The following is a 13,893-nucleotide window of genomic DNA, read 5'->3' as shown; positions in this document are numbered from 1 at the left end:
TAGAATGGAGAGTGACCACAAGGATTATCTAACTGAACCCATGTTCAGTGAAGGAGCACCCCCATCCCACAGCACTAATTTTAGCCACATCCCCTTCCCCCACTCTGTAAAACAGGCCAGACCCCCAGTTTCCCCCCCTTCTTATGGGGACTGAGGGGGGGACTCTTGAGTTTTTCCCAGCATAAGAGTGAAAGAATTAGCTGCCAAAAGTTGCCTGCAATCGGAACTCCAAGCACACTGCAGCCGGGAGAGAAGGAATGAATACAGACGAGCTTCCTTTGGACAGCTGTGCCTACACTCTATAAAAAAGTGTCAGATTCAATCAGCCAGGTTTGGGGTCTGTCGACGCCAAACATCTGGATCTTTGGACAGGCCCCGACGCCAGGATGTTGCACTTCCCACCTGGAAGTCTGCCGTCATCTAAGTGCAGCCTGACTCTGGAGAGGGCAACACCTGGCCAGACCCGGCCCACTTCCTCCGAGGGGCCTCACCGACTCCCTGCAGACGGACAGGACACACGTGTTCCCGGGCCTCTGGGTGGGGGTGGGGAGGAGGCAGGGCCTGTCTAGCCTGTTCTGGGCCTTTCCTGGCTCTGGGGCAGCCCTGTGCCCACAACCAGGAGCTGACAGAGGGTGGCTGCCCCCCGGGTTGTGCCTGGTGTGGCTGCAGTAAGGAACGAACGGCAGACGAGCCCTGCCCCTGGGAAGTGGGAGCAAAGCTACTTAGGCTTTGCTTATGAAGAGAGAAATGCACTTGTATCCATTCCGACTCTCCCCTCTCACCAAGAATAAACCAAATGGTTAATTCCAAGGGTCTGAATTCCCCGGTGTGGGTGTGTGTGGTGTAGAGTTACTGCTTCCAGAGGCAGCAAAATGATACCAACCCCCCAAAATATTTTTGGGTAATGAAGTGACCTTCATCAGAGCCCCTCATCCTCACTAGTTTGCTAAGAAAGATGTTTCTGACGATCTAACGGAGGTGACCAGGGAAAGGCAACCACCTTTCCTGAGACAGAACGTCCCTCCCTCCCCCGCTGGTGTCAAGGGCTGGTTCGACCGTGAGTGCAGTTGTCGCAGAGAAATGTCTTGCAAATAATCCTAGCTCCTCGTGGTTGAACATGAGGGTACCCTGTGCCCAGCAATTCCACTCGAAGGGATATGCCCGGGAGAAATGAGAATATCCGTCCACACAGACTTGTATGTGAATGCTCACAGCAGCATTATTCACAGTAGCCACAAAGTGGAAACATCCTAAACCACCACCAGGTGATGAATGAATAAATATAATGTGGTATATCCATATAATGGACTATTATTTGGCAATAAAAAGGAATGAAGCACTGATACATCCTACAGCCGCCTCGGCCCGGTACTGGTCCACGTCCTGTTAGGAAACGGGCTGCCCATCACCACCTGAGCTCCGCACCAGGCCCCCAACCACCCATGACACCCCACCCCCATCCCATGGTCTGTGGAAAAATTGTCTTCCATGAAACTGGTCCCTGGTGCCAAAAAGGTTGGGGACCACTGTCCTATAGCATGGACGAAACTTGAAAGTATTATGACAAGTGAAAGAAGCCGGACACGACAGGATAAATATTGTGTGAGCCCAATTACACAAGTCCATAGAGGTAAAAAGTGGATTTGTGGTTTCCTAGGGCTGGGGGTGGGGAGGAGCGGGGAGCAACTAGTCGCTAGTGAGTATGAAGTTTCTTTTTGTAGTGAAGAAAATGGTCTGAAATTGCTTTGGTGCTGAATGTGTGCCTCTGTGAATATACTAAAAGCCATTGAATTGTACACTTTAAATGGGCACATTGTATGGTGTGTGAACTATATCACAATAAAAGCTATTTTTTTAAAAAAGAGACAAGACAAAAAAGTTGCGATCTCAACAAATTCCACGATTCAGACTTTCTCAATTCCGAGCTAGTTGCCCACCCAGTCAGCCCACACAATTGAGGGGGTTAATAGGGTTAAATAATCATGTTTTTTCAGTTGGCATCCAGACCTTTGGATTGTGGCAAGACAGAATTGATCCTGTCACCTATTCCAAAGGAGACAATAGTGCAATGTGATGTTCCCCCACATAAATAGCTGAGATATGTTCTTATAGTTTTATAGAGGAAGGAGTGAATGTTTACTACCCCTGGATCCAGTATTATTGGATCTATGAAATAAAAAATGCTAGCATGTTGTTTTGCTGTGTATCCTTGGGCAAATGACCTAACTTCTTTGGTTTGCAGTTTCTTCATGTGTAAAATGGGGATAATAATAGTACCTACCTCTTAGGATTACTGTGAGGATTAAATAAGTAAAATATTTAAAGCAGTAAAAACAGTGCCCAGCATATTGCACAGAGTATTTGCTATTATTTGATTTCTTCTTCAGGGCCTTACAACTTTGTTCCCACTACCCGATGTCTTTCCCTTAAGCTTTAAAATTGCCCCCACCTCCCTCTTATCTAGGGTCTCGTTACCCACCGCAAGGCATGATGCCTTGCCTGTCCACCCTAGCTAGGAGGGCCTCTCCCATCCCAACCACCCTGCCTTGTTCTTCTTCATGGCACTTTTATTACCTGAAATTGCTTTGTCTGTATTTGTTTGTTCACTTGTTTGTTTCCTATCTTGCTTCTCCACAAGCATGCAAACCGTCTTGCTCACCCTGAACCTTGCCTGGGCCAGAGGCGTGTGTTGAGCGAATGAATCAATGACTAGATCTCCATGTGGCAAGAAGCGTGTCCCAGAGCCCTATGGCCGCAATCTCAGAAGACTTAGGGAGCCCAAGCTGAGCAGTTAGAGGGTCCTCCATGAACTGTGTGTGTCCAGGGGGCTCTCAGTCTCAGGAGTCCTGGAAATACAAAAGCCAGAAGCTAGAAACCAGAAAAGCACTTTTGCGTTTGGCCAGAGGTAGAAGCCGAATTCATCTCGGTGGTTATGCCGGGTGAGGGCAGGTTCTGCTCTGCAATGTTGCAGCTGACAAAGGCAGAACCAAACACTTGCCGGCTCTCAGCGCTTTGCGGGCAGAACGCAGCAGGGGGATGGCGGGCAAAGGGTCGTTCTGGCCGGGCTCATCACCTTGTCTCGTCCCCAGATCTCAACCACGTGGCCACTGAGCTATGAGAGAAGGACAGGTGAGTATATATTTGCTGAGCATATTGATACCACAATCAAAATTAGAGTAAAGAAAAAGAGAATAGCTGTTAGCAATGGAGAAAACTAGAACAGTGATTGGGTTGGTAACTGGCAACACCTGTCACGGAGGGTCTAAAAGGGCCAGGTGCCCGTCAATGTGGGAACGCTTGGGATTTGCAAATGCTTCAGCGCCATCAAAAGTGCTGCGTTTACAAAAGAAATCATTCTTCTGGGCTGTCGCATCATCTGAAGCACCACTTGTTCCACTTAACTTCCCCACGGCCACTGATCAAGTACCAAGAGGAGTCTGGAAGGGCTTCCACAGAGCCGATGGGTCTGCATGAAAACACCGAATGACCCCAGCCCAGCGGGCACTCGGAGGAGAGATGACACATTGTGTCCTCCCTTTAAAAAGCAAGCGAGCAAACAATATCCCCCACCCTAATTATGAAATCAATGCCACATCTCTTCATCCTAGAACATTTGGAAAAATCAGAGTATGATAAAGAAGAAAATGAAAGGCCCCACAACTCTCCTAACCAGAGATGAACACGGTTAACACGTTGACACATTTCCTTCTATTTCTCCGTCCAATTCCTGATAGCGTTTTAGGCCGTGGACACTGCTTTGGAATTTACGGCTCATCTTTCACCCTGAGTGTGTATATCAACCTTTCTGTGTGTGTGGAAAGTGTTTGGAATCTCAAGAAGCCAGCTCAGGGGCTTAAACACAGAGAAAACTCACCCCTGCGTCCCCCAGCGTGTACCAGTTGTGACTTCCAATGCTGGGTGCGGGAGTTGTATGTTTCTTAAATTACACTGACTGAAGAGCCACGTGGGAACCCAGCGATTCTCCAAATGGGGTTTTTATATGCCTTGTGTGGCCGAGCAGCCTCCAGCCCGGGGGAGAGGAAATGCACGGAGTTTGCTTCTTGGAGAGACCAGGCATCTTCAAGAATTTTTTTTTAATTCAATTAGCTTGGGAGGGAGGGGGGGTCACCAGCTGCATAGTTTGTGAGTCACTTGAATTTCAAGCTCTAAACTGCATATTTTAGGCAATGCACATCTTAAGGCTTGGGGGTTTTATTATTATTTATTTTCCAATCTGGTCCTAGAACAGATTGGTTCTTTCACCTCCAGGTTTTAGCATCAGATCTCCATGTCTGTGAATAAGGAGCTATCTGTGGCCTAAATTTGTGGGACTAAAGGTAGAAATTAAAGCACAAAAGAGTGTCTGGTGCTGTGGGGCTGGGAGAAGAGAAAGGATGAAAAGTCAGTAAACCATTCACTCGTCTCACAGTGGCCTCCATGCGGCTGATGACATGGTTTCTAAGACATCATTCAGTCCCATAGTCTGATCACAGGTCAGACTATTTAAGCTGAGACTGTCCTGGAAAGTCGGGGGGCATGACTGTCCTAAGTGTTGACTGTGCTTCGCCATGTTTAGTCAGCACACAGCAGCAGATCTGAGCTCCTTTCCTGTGTGATGCAGTTACCTCCACTAGTGGAACTGGAAGTCAGCCGTGCACAGGGGCCGGGGCCAGGGGAGGGTGTCCCTGATTTGCAGTGTTTGCCAATTTCTGTGGTGTACATACTCCCGCCAACTTGGCATCATAAGAAGCTGGGAAGAGGTATGCAGTATTATATGGTACATATTTTATGGTATTTCCACCATGTAAACACCATATAGGTTGTAAATAAACATAAACTCATTCGTAAAAGAGTAAAATAAGTAGGAAGTGATGAGTTTTGAGTATTATCTTTGTTTTAATACAACTTATTGCATTGTAAGCTTATCATTCAATTTTTCATGAAAGATGTGTTTAATAAGCAGCTCACAAACTTTCTGCAAATCTCAGAGCATTCTCATAATCAGGAGTGAGCTGGCCCCAGGACACTGCTGTCTAGTGGGGCAGGTAGGAAGGGAGTGAACAAATATTGCCGTTTGGTTGACACGGTCCAGGAAGGCCCCGTCCGCTCTGTGGCCGGGCTGCCTGGCTGCCTGGGTCCCAGGTCTCACTCCAGCAGCCTGCTGGGCCAGAGCCTGTCTCTGAGCTTCAGACCTGCCTGACTCCCCCACTGCTGAGATCACCTCTCCCCAGATGGCTCTGGGCACCCTCGGCATACAAGCGTGACTAGCAAGGCCAGAGCGTCACTCTGTCCTGTTCTGTGTGTATACAGCTCCTTCCTTCTCTCTCTGTCTTGCTCACTAAGCCCAGGACAAGCAGCCAAGTCAGCCCACTACGTGTCCTTCTTAAAAGCCATTTGTGGGGAGGGTCAGGTGGGAACATTTGAAAATCTCATGAGCCATAAATAGGAAGGAAGGAAGGAAGGAAGGAAGGAAGGAAGGAAGGAAGGAAGGAAGGAAGGAAGGAAGGAAGGAAGGAAGGAAGGAAGGAAGGAAGAAAGAAAGGGAGAGGGAGAGAAAAGAAAAGAGAAAAGAAGAGAAAAGAAGAAAAGAAAAGAAAAGAAAAGAAAAGAAAAGAAAAGAAAAGAAAAGAAAAGAAAAGAAAAGAGAAGAGAAAAGCAAAGCAAGGCAAAGACAGAACGTAGGCCCTCCAGCCTCTAACCTGGCACCTGGAGGCTGCGTCCTTGGCTGCCCCGGCCTGGCTGCCTGAGGGCCAGCCTTGGGGAGAGGGAGGGGCAGAACCACAGTTCCTGGAGCATCTGACAAGAGGGAAGTGAGGCCGGCACTGCCCACAGCAAGGCCATCTCTTGGCTGGGCTCATAATCCCACATCTCCCCTTGCCTGGCAGCTGCCTCAGACAATAAACGTGGCCTTATGCCACCCTGGATCCGGGGTGTGCAGTGGGGTCGATGCAGCATGCCCCCGGGAGCAAGGCTGAGGTGCCCACCCTGTGCCCCAGCCAAGTCCTGAGCTTGGCGCTGCACAGGGGAGGCGCTGAGCGTGGGAGGGGAAGGCCTGGCAAAGACAAGTCCTGGAGGAGACACACTCCCATGTTCAGGGACGCGAGTCATGATGATCACGAAGATATCATTAACTTAATTTTATAGGGCAAAGTCCTGGGAAGCTGGCCAAATTGGGGGAAGGAAGAAGGAAGGGGAAAATTGGAATTCTAGAGTATTTTAAAAGCAGTTGCAATTTGATTACTTTTAAGAACACAAAGTAACTTGAAGGAAGCTAACCGTGGGTTGCCAAGTAGCCTTACTTAAGGGATTGCTTTAAAAAAATAGTTACGTATAATGTGCTATTTGCATATTAAGTGTTCATAAGAAACGCTATGAACTCAGAGTGTGCTCAGAGGGGTGGGGGCTGTGGAGGTGGGAGGCTGAGGGAGGGTGTGGGGAGACAGTGCTTGGTTATTGAATTCAGGACATCTTGAATCCACCATCTCAACCCTGAGGGCTTTTCACTCTGTGTTTATGAATATAAAACTATTAGCCAAAATTGTTTCAATATTGGTTATTTTGGAGAAGAAACTATCTTCTAGAGTTAATTCACAGTAATTTCATTTCGTGATCATTTTTCCATGAAGCAATGTTGGAACAAGCTCTCTTTCTCCTATTGTCATTTTTATTTCACTGAAATCCTTATCCTTTATCAGGATTAATTCCTTCTTTTTTCCAGAACAACCAGAACTAGACTCTCCAACCCTATGAGGACTCTCTGCCCTGGTGGCTGTTTTGTCTTGGACAGCCCTCCTCCTCAGGGCTTGATCCTGCAGCTCCTGTCCCAGGTTAAAAGTCCTGTGGTGTCTGGGTATGGTGGCTCCCACCTGCAATCCCAGCACTTTGGGAGGCCGAGGTGGGAGGATTGCTTGAGGCCAGGAGTTCAAGCCTGAGTAACATAGTGAGACCTCATCTCTACAAAATAGAGAAAAATTAGCTAGGCATGATGTTGTACACCTGCAGTCCCAACTACATGGGAGGCTGAGGCAGGAGGCTCACTGGAGCCCAGGAGTTTGAGGTTGCTGTGAGCTATGATGATGCCACTGTACTCTAGCCTGGGTGACAGAGCAAGACCCTGTCTCAAAAAAAAAAAAAAAAAAAAAAAGTCTGGGGAGCCTCTGATGGGTCCAGCTGGTTCCTTGTCCATTCTTGACCCCGACCCTTTCGGCCAGTGGGGAGAGGTGCGGTGATTTCCCCCATCAGTAGCAGAGGCTGGGGCGGAATCAGCAAGCAGGTGGGAACCCAGTGCAAGCCTGGCAAGGTTCAGAACGGGGTACTGGCCAGGGCAGATGAAAAATAGTTGCCCATTCTTGCTTTGATTGATTTTCTCAAATTCCAAATTATGACAGCTCAGTGAAAGAGACTTTAAAAGTCAAGCACTTCGTGGTCCACATGGTGACCTGCCAGAGGAATGAGGAAGCGCATGTGACCTCAGAGAAGAACCTGGGACCATGTGTGCCAGGCAGGCTGGCCACGAATCAGGTGATCTCGGGTCCTCCGTTGGCAGGGCTCTGAGGTAGCCAAGGGACCACAGGGCTGGCGGGGCACAGTCAGACCTGTGAGCGGCCCAGCGCCTCCAGGCAGATGACGGCTGTGGCGAGGGTGGGTGGCAGCAGAGGAAGGCTCTCCCTGACGTGGCTCATTTGTTCCGTTTCTGCTCTGCTCTGCTCCAGCAGGTCCACATGCAGATGCAAGTGGCCCTCATTGGCCCCTGTCCCAGCCCTGGGTTCACTGCGTTGGGCAGTGGCATGGCTTTGTCTTGTTAGGGCCCAGCATCCTGCTGGGGGCTTCCTGGCCATGACTGCAAACCCTCTGGAGGCCCAGCCAGGGCTCAGTTCTCTCCAGCTCTGTGTGTCTCCCTTGCATCTTCCGTAAATTGGACATGCCGTTAATCTCCACCTTGTAAGTCTTCATGAGAACTACTGAGGCCCTTAGAGCCAGTCCCTGGCACCGAGTAAGGATGATACGTAGGGACTTGTGATTCTCAACAGCTCCCAGGAGCTGGGTCTGGCGCTCAGGCCCGCCAGCCTCCCCACTGAAGACTGTCACCCATTGAGGGGATCTGGGTAACCCACAAAAGGCCTGGGTCACTCGGGCAGGGGAGGCCTCTGCACCTGGGCCTGGATTCTGTCCAACTGGGCGGGTCTCTCTGGCAGCCCCCCGGGAGGGCCGGACTTGCGGGGGCGACCGCTTGTGCAGGGGCTGGGCCATCTCGCAAGGGCAGAGCTGTAATGGGCTTGGCCGGGCAGCCCAGCCTCCATGCCCGACTTGTCTGGGCCATAAAAACCTACAGCCACAATAAAGCGGAAGAGATTAGCAATGAGTTGAATCAATCCCCTTACAGCCCACACTCCTGGCTTCCAGGGAGGGTAGTAGAAGGGGGGCTTGTGGCCACGCTGGAGGGTGAGGCCCGTGCAGGCCTCTGCATCCCTCCCCCAGCACCTGTGGCCCCGGACGCGCAGCTCACAGACGCGGCCTCCGTGGCCTTCCCCAGGTGAGAAGAGCGTCCGGCATTCACAGACAGGACAGGCTCCACAGCTTCCACTAGCCCTCTGCCACGAGGGAAGCCCACGAGAAACTGATGCTTGGCCTTTGCAGCCAGTCCCCAGCACCCAGTAAGGGTGACATATAAGTACTTGTGATTCTCGGTGGCTCCCAGGAGCTGGGATTGGCACTCGGGCCTGCCTGCCTCCCCACTGGGGACGGCCACCCGTCGTGGGGGTCTGGGTAACCCACAGAAGGCCTGGGTCCCCAGTGGGGAGGGGGGATCAGGAACTGCACAGCACACTCAGGCTGTGCCTCACTGTCACTCACCTCCAAGGTGGCTCTAATTATCCTCATTGTGTAGAAAACCGATGATCAGAAAAGCCCAAAGAGCAGGTCCACATGCTCCCAAGGTTCAAACACAGGTCATGTGGCGTCTCAGGGCCTACATCAGAATTCCAGAAACCTCACCACCATGGGACCTAAGCCCACCACCGTGGGACCCACCCCTCTCTGAGCCTCAGCTTTAGATTCTGGCCTGGGGGGCTCTGACTGGTCCAGCCGGGTCAGCGGGCCGGCCAGGGGCCCGGGTGTCTCGCCCGTGCAGGCCGCGGCGTGCCGTGTGCTCGCTCATCCCTGACCAGCTCAGGTTGCTGCCACCGAGAGGAGCGGGGACTCACTCTGCGCTTACAAAGGGGCTTTATTACCGTGTCCCCTGGATCCCCAGGGCTACAGCGAGCTGACTGGCTGGCAGGAGCGGGGGAGCCCAGGCCCTGGTCTGTCTGCCCCCTCCTCTCTCAGTCAGTGATGACTGTGGGAGCACAGGGGAATGAAGGAGGGAAGATGGGAGGTGGGATGGGGGAGAGAGGAAGGAGGGAGGAGGAGTTGGAGGGGAGGAAGGAGGAAGGGCGAGCCGGTCCGGTTCTGGTGCCCTGCCTCCTCCTCCCACCAGGGAGAGACTTCGCCCAAGAATCTCTCCTCTCCTCTCCGAGCCTCAGTCTCCCTCATCTGTGAAATGGGGATACGTGGCCTCCCCTCAGGGACGTTTGGGGAGCAGCGAGCAGGCGTCTCACTCCCTTCCTGTTCCTGAGGGCAGGATGGGGCCAGGATCTCCCCAGCATGGGGGCAGGGTGCGTTTTGTCCTCAGTGGCTTCTAACGACCTTTCCAGTGGGCACCTCTCAGGTCTCTAGGGAGGGGGCAGCAGCTGGTCCAAGGGCCCCCAGAGCAGTGCCCTCCCCAGCCCCGGCCGCCAGGTCCTGGGGCATCCGGGGGCCAGTCACTCCCTCTGCCTCGTCACCCCTTGCTTAACCATTTAACCTTAAATGGTGCCCAGCCTGTGCCCACTTCAGAGAACACAGTCCACGAGCCCAGGTTCCTCCGTGTTGTTTCCAGGTGGGATCTGGGGCTGGCGCCTGGGCCCCCCTGCCTGGGGCTGCTGGGGCTCCGGGGGAATGGGGTACAGGGCGGCACCGGGCCAGGGTCTCCTGACCACAAGCACCAGGCCTGGGCTTGATCTTCTTGATTTCCACAGTCCTCTTAGTCTGCGGATTAGCGTCCTCCGGGGTCAGTCGGGGTCCCGCTGACCCCCACCTCTGCCTCTGCAGCCCCTCGCTGTCTGCGGCTCTCCTTTCTGCTCCGGCTGCGTCTCTGTACCGCCGCACCCCCCAACATCTCTCTGGGCCATCGCTCCACCCCCCTTCCTGCCTCACACTCTGGTCCCCACCCCCACCCTGTCGTCTCACAGGGACACCTGCGAAGAATTAGGAGCCCGACAGCGAGTATCAGCCTGAGTGGCAGGGATGATTTATGTCTCCGTGGGAGATCGCGCAGGTTTTCTTAATTATTTCACCCACTAGCACATGTCCTGGGGCTCCTGGGGCTTTTCTTGGACTTTGTCTCTTCTCAAAGTCTGGACTCTCACCTGAGCTGGACAGTTTGTTTTCATTTTCAGAGCAGCTCTCAGGCCCCCAGAGGCAGTCCCGGCCCCCCACCGCCCCGCAAGCTTCCAGAGAGCATCTGTGGCTGGCGGAGCCCTGGGAACCGGCCTCCCCGCCCGCTTCCCCCTTCCCCTGGGTGGGGCTGCCGGAGCTCCTAGAGTCCCCTCACCCCACGCTGCTGCAGACCCCCAGGTGCTTGGAGGGGCTCGGAGCCAGACCTCCGGAAAGGACTGCAGCACCAAGCATTACCCCAGAGGACCAGCAACAGTGGTTGTTCTCAGCCCAGCCTTTGGATGGTGCTTTCCATTTATGCCACCTCCCCTGGGTGTCGTGGTCACAGGGGCCTGAACCACTGTTGTCACCTTGGACAAGCTGCCTGGCAAGCTTTTGCCTCCTTCTCTGTAAAACAAGGGTAACAAAGGTACCAGCCTCTCAGAATGGTTGCTGCATCTAGAACGCTTCACCGCAGTGCCAGCACCAGTCACACCCCCACGTGGATTAGCTCATTCTTCCTCACAGTGACCTTGGTGGGAGAAAGACTTGTATGTCCATTTCACGGATTGAGAGACTGAGGCTCAGAGATGTGAAATTACTTTCCTAGGGCCCAAGAGTCACTGGAGAAGGTGGCAGAAACCCAACCCCCAGCAAGGCTGTTTTTTCATTATTCCATGTACAGGAGGCCCCAGATGTCTTCCACCCTTGCCCATCCCGTGCCATTTTCCACCGCCATGGACGTGCGCCACACAAGCTCCCAGCACACACAGGGGGAGGGAGCCTGGCTGCCCTGGCAGTTCTGCCTGTGGTTAAAACAGGGGGAGCTCACATTTCAGTTCTTTCTGGCTTGGAAAAGACCATTGGAAAAAATAACCCTCCCCACCCGCCAGTGACGTGTGTTCACAGCTTGTCAGTCCTGGCAGGCTGAGAGCTCCCTGGAGGCAGTGGGGGGAGCCGGGTAGTGGGCGGCAACCGTGCTGTGGAGCTTGCAGAGTCCAGCTCCGGTACAAGCCCCTGGTCCTGCAGGGTTCAGAGGGCCTCAGGGTCTGAGACTGGGTGCTCCCAGGGCCCCAGGAAATAGCAGTGTGTCTCATACACAGTGTGAGGCTGATAGATGTTGGTAGAACTGCAGAACAGCAGAGCCAGGGGTTGTGCAAAGAAGAATGAGATTCTCTCAATTGACGGGCCCCTAACTGAGGGTTGCAGGTGAGTGGAAGGGCTCCATGTCATGGAACAGCCCCAGGAAAGCACCATTCTTTATAGTGGCCAAGGGGACAATGAGGAAAAGGAGCCTGGCCAAGGATGCCAGATTAGCCAGAACCTGTAAGGTTCAAATGATAGAAATGCAAGTCCAACTGTCTCAGGCAAAAAGGAAATACATTGATAAATGTAATGAAAAAGTATAAGGAATAGCTTCAGGTATGGCTGGATCCAGGCGCTCTAATGTCATCAAGGAGCTGTCTCATTCTCTTGCTCAGCTTTCTTTGGCTTGGCTTCACTTTCTGGCACATTTTTCCAAGGAGCAGCCCTTGAGCAGCTCCAGGGCTACATCATGGACTGCAAACAAGCCCAGAGGCTGATGCTTACTGAGCAAATCGGGCCATGTGCTCACATCCAAACTAATCATATCAGTCGGGGAGTGGACTGATTGTTTCAGCTTAGTTCACACCCTTCCTCTGGAGTGGAGGCAGCAGTGCAGGGCTATAAAGCCACAGGATGGAGTGTAGTTGTGGTGTGGTTATCACCCCAAGGAAAAGCAGCAGCTGATATCAGGAAAGGGGAATAAACACAGGGCTGGGTCCACCTTGACCAGGCCATGTCAACATCCTCTGCCTCCATTTCCTCAGAAACAAGAAGAGAAGGTCTCTAAGGCCCACTTGCCCAGGTGGGCTCCACATCTAAGCCCCCATGGCCTGGTGATCTTGGCATTTGCAGAGCACCAACCCCAGACCAGGTGTAAGTTGCAAGGACTCGGGGGTGATGGGAAGACCCGAGCCAGGGCTCCAGACCCACCCTGCTCACTTCAAATTCAGTGAGCAAAATGGAAAATGCACCAAAATAAAGACTGAAGCCCTCCCCACATTTTGTGCTGCCTGGGACCCCTGGCCTGCTGTCAGCTCCTCCTCCTGCCCAGGGGACTTTAGCCAGGCTGTGCCCCCAGCCTGGAGGCCCTTCCGCATCTGGCACCACAGCCCCCTGCCTGCCTCATCCCTTAGAATCCGCCCAAAGCCCGTCCTCAGAGCCTCCTGCAGCACTTCTGCAGGTGGTTGCAGGCCTGGCGGAAGGACGCAGCCTCTTAACCACATTTAAGGAAGATGACTTGTTCACATTCTGTCCACTGGCCGGGGGAGCAGGGACAGTCCTCCACCTCTAGGGCCTCTCACCAGGAAGGTGCGAGGGAGGTGCTGCTGGCCAGGCAGGAGGAGCCGCCGCAGCGAGCTCACCTTCTGGATCATTCTGCTGTGCCCAGCGGTGATGCCTCCCTTCCAGCCAGACTCAAGGCTGGGCTGACAATCTCAGGGAAACGAGGATCCAGAAGAGCCCAGGGGGGCCCAGCAGGGAAGCCTCCATCCGTGTAGTCCACACTCGGCTCTCAGAAGCAGGCACAGAGACGGTAGCTTTGAGAGCCAAGGTGCTCAGCACGGCCGGGGAAGACTCTGGTATCAGCCCCAGCGAAGGTGGAAAGAGTGTGGATGGCATTGCAGGCAGTTCCCGCTGACTGAGTGGCCTCAGGAACAGTGCCTGCACTGTGGGTGACTCACCCCACTTCCCAGGGGTTGGTGAGAGACAGCCCACCATGGGTTGAGGGATGCCGAGGCAAGGGAACCTCACCTTCCATCTGGAACTCCGGGGCCAACAGCCTCCCTCAGTGGCCTGGCCGGTGGCTGTCTAGAGAGACACGGTGGTGAAGGAGGTTGGGACAGAGGTCAGGTGGCACTAACCCTCTGCAGAGTCAGAGAGGCCTGGAGGGAACCACAGCTTTCTGGGGCTCCCAGCAGGGGAGTGGCAGGCACAGTTCAGTGGGGATGTGCAGAGGGAAGGAGGCCAGCAGGGCTGCCGCCCAGATGAACCCTGCCCCCTGCCAGGATGTCGCCAAAGCCACCCACCAGCGTTGGACTTCCCCAGGGATAAAGAGAGAAGTGGGTGGTGGAGAGTGGAGAGAGAGAGAGAGAGACTCCAGAACTCACCGGATGGTCCAGCATTCACAGGTCAGGGAATCTCAAGTGCTGGGGCTGCTACTTGGGGCCATTGATCTGTGTGTCTGTCCCTCTGCCAATACCACACTGTCTTGGTCACTGTAGCCCTGTAGTAAGTCCTAGTGCTGGGTGTGTGATCCCTCCCACTTCATTCCTCCTTGGCAAAGATTGTTTTCCACGTAAATCGTAGAATAAGCTCGTCTGCGTCTACAGAAACCTTGCAGAGATTTACTAGGAATGG

This window comes from Lemur catta, chromosome 9 (genome assembly GCF_020740605.2).
Source record: "Lemur catta isolate mLemCat1 chromosome 9, mLemCat1.pri, whole genome shotgun sequence".
NCBI lineage: Eukaryota > Metazoa > Chordata > Mammalia > Primates > Lemuridae > Lemur > Lemur catta.
The sequence above is the reverse complement of the archived record's forward strand: the minus strand, read 5'-3'. Positions refer to the sequence as shown.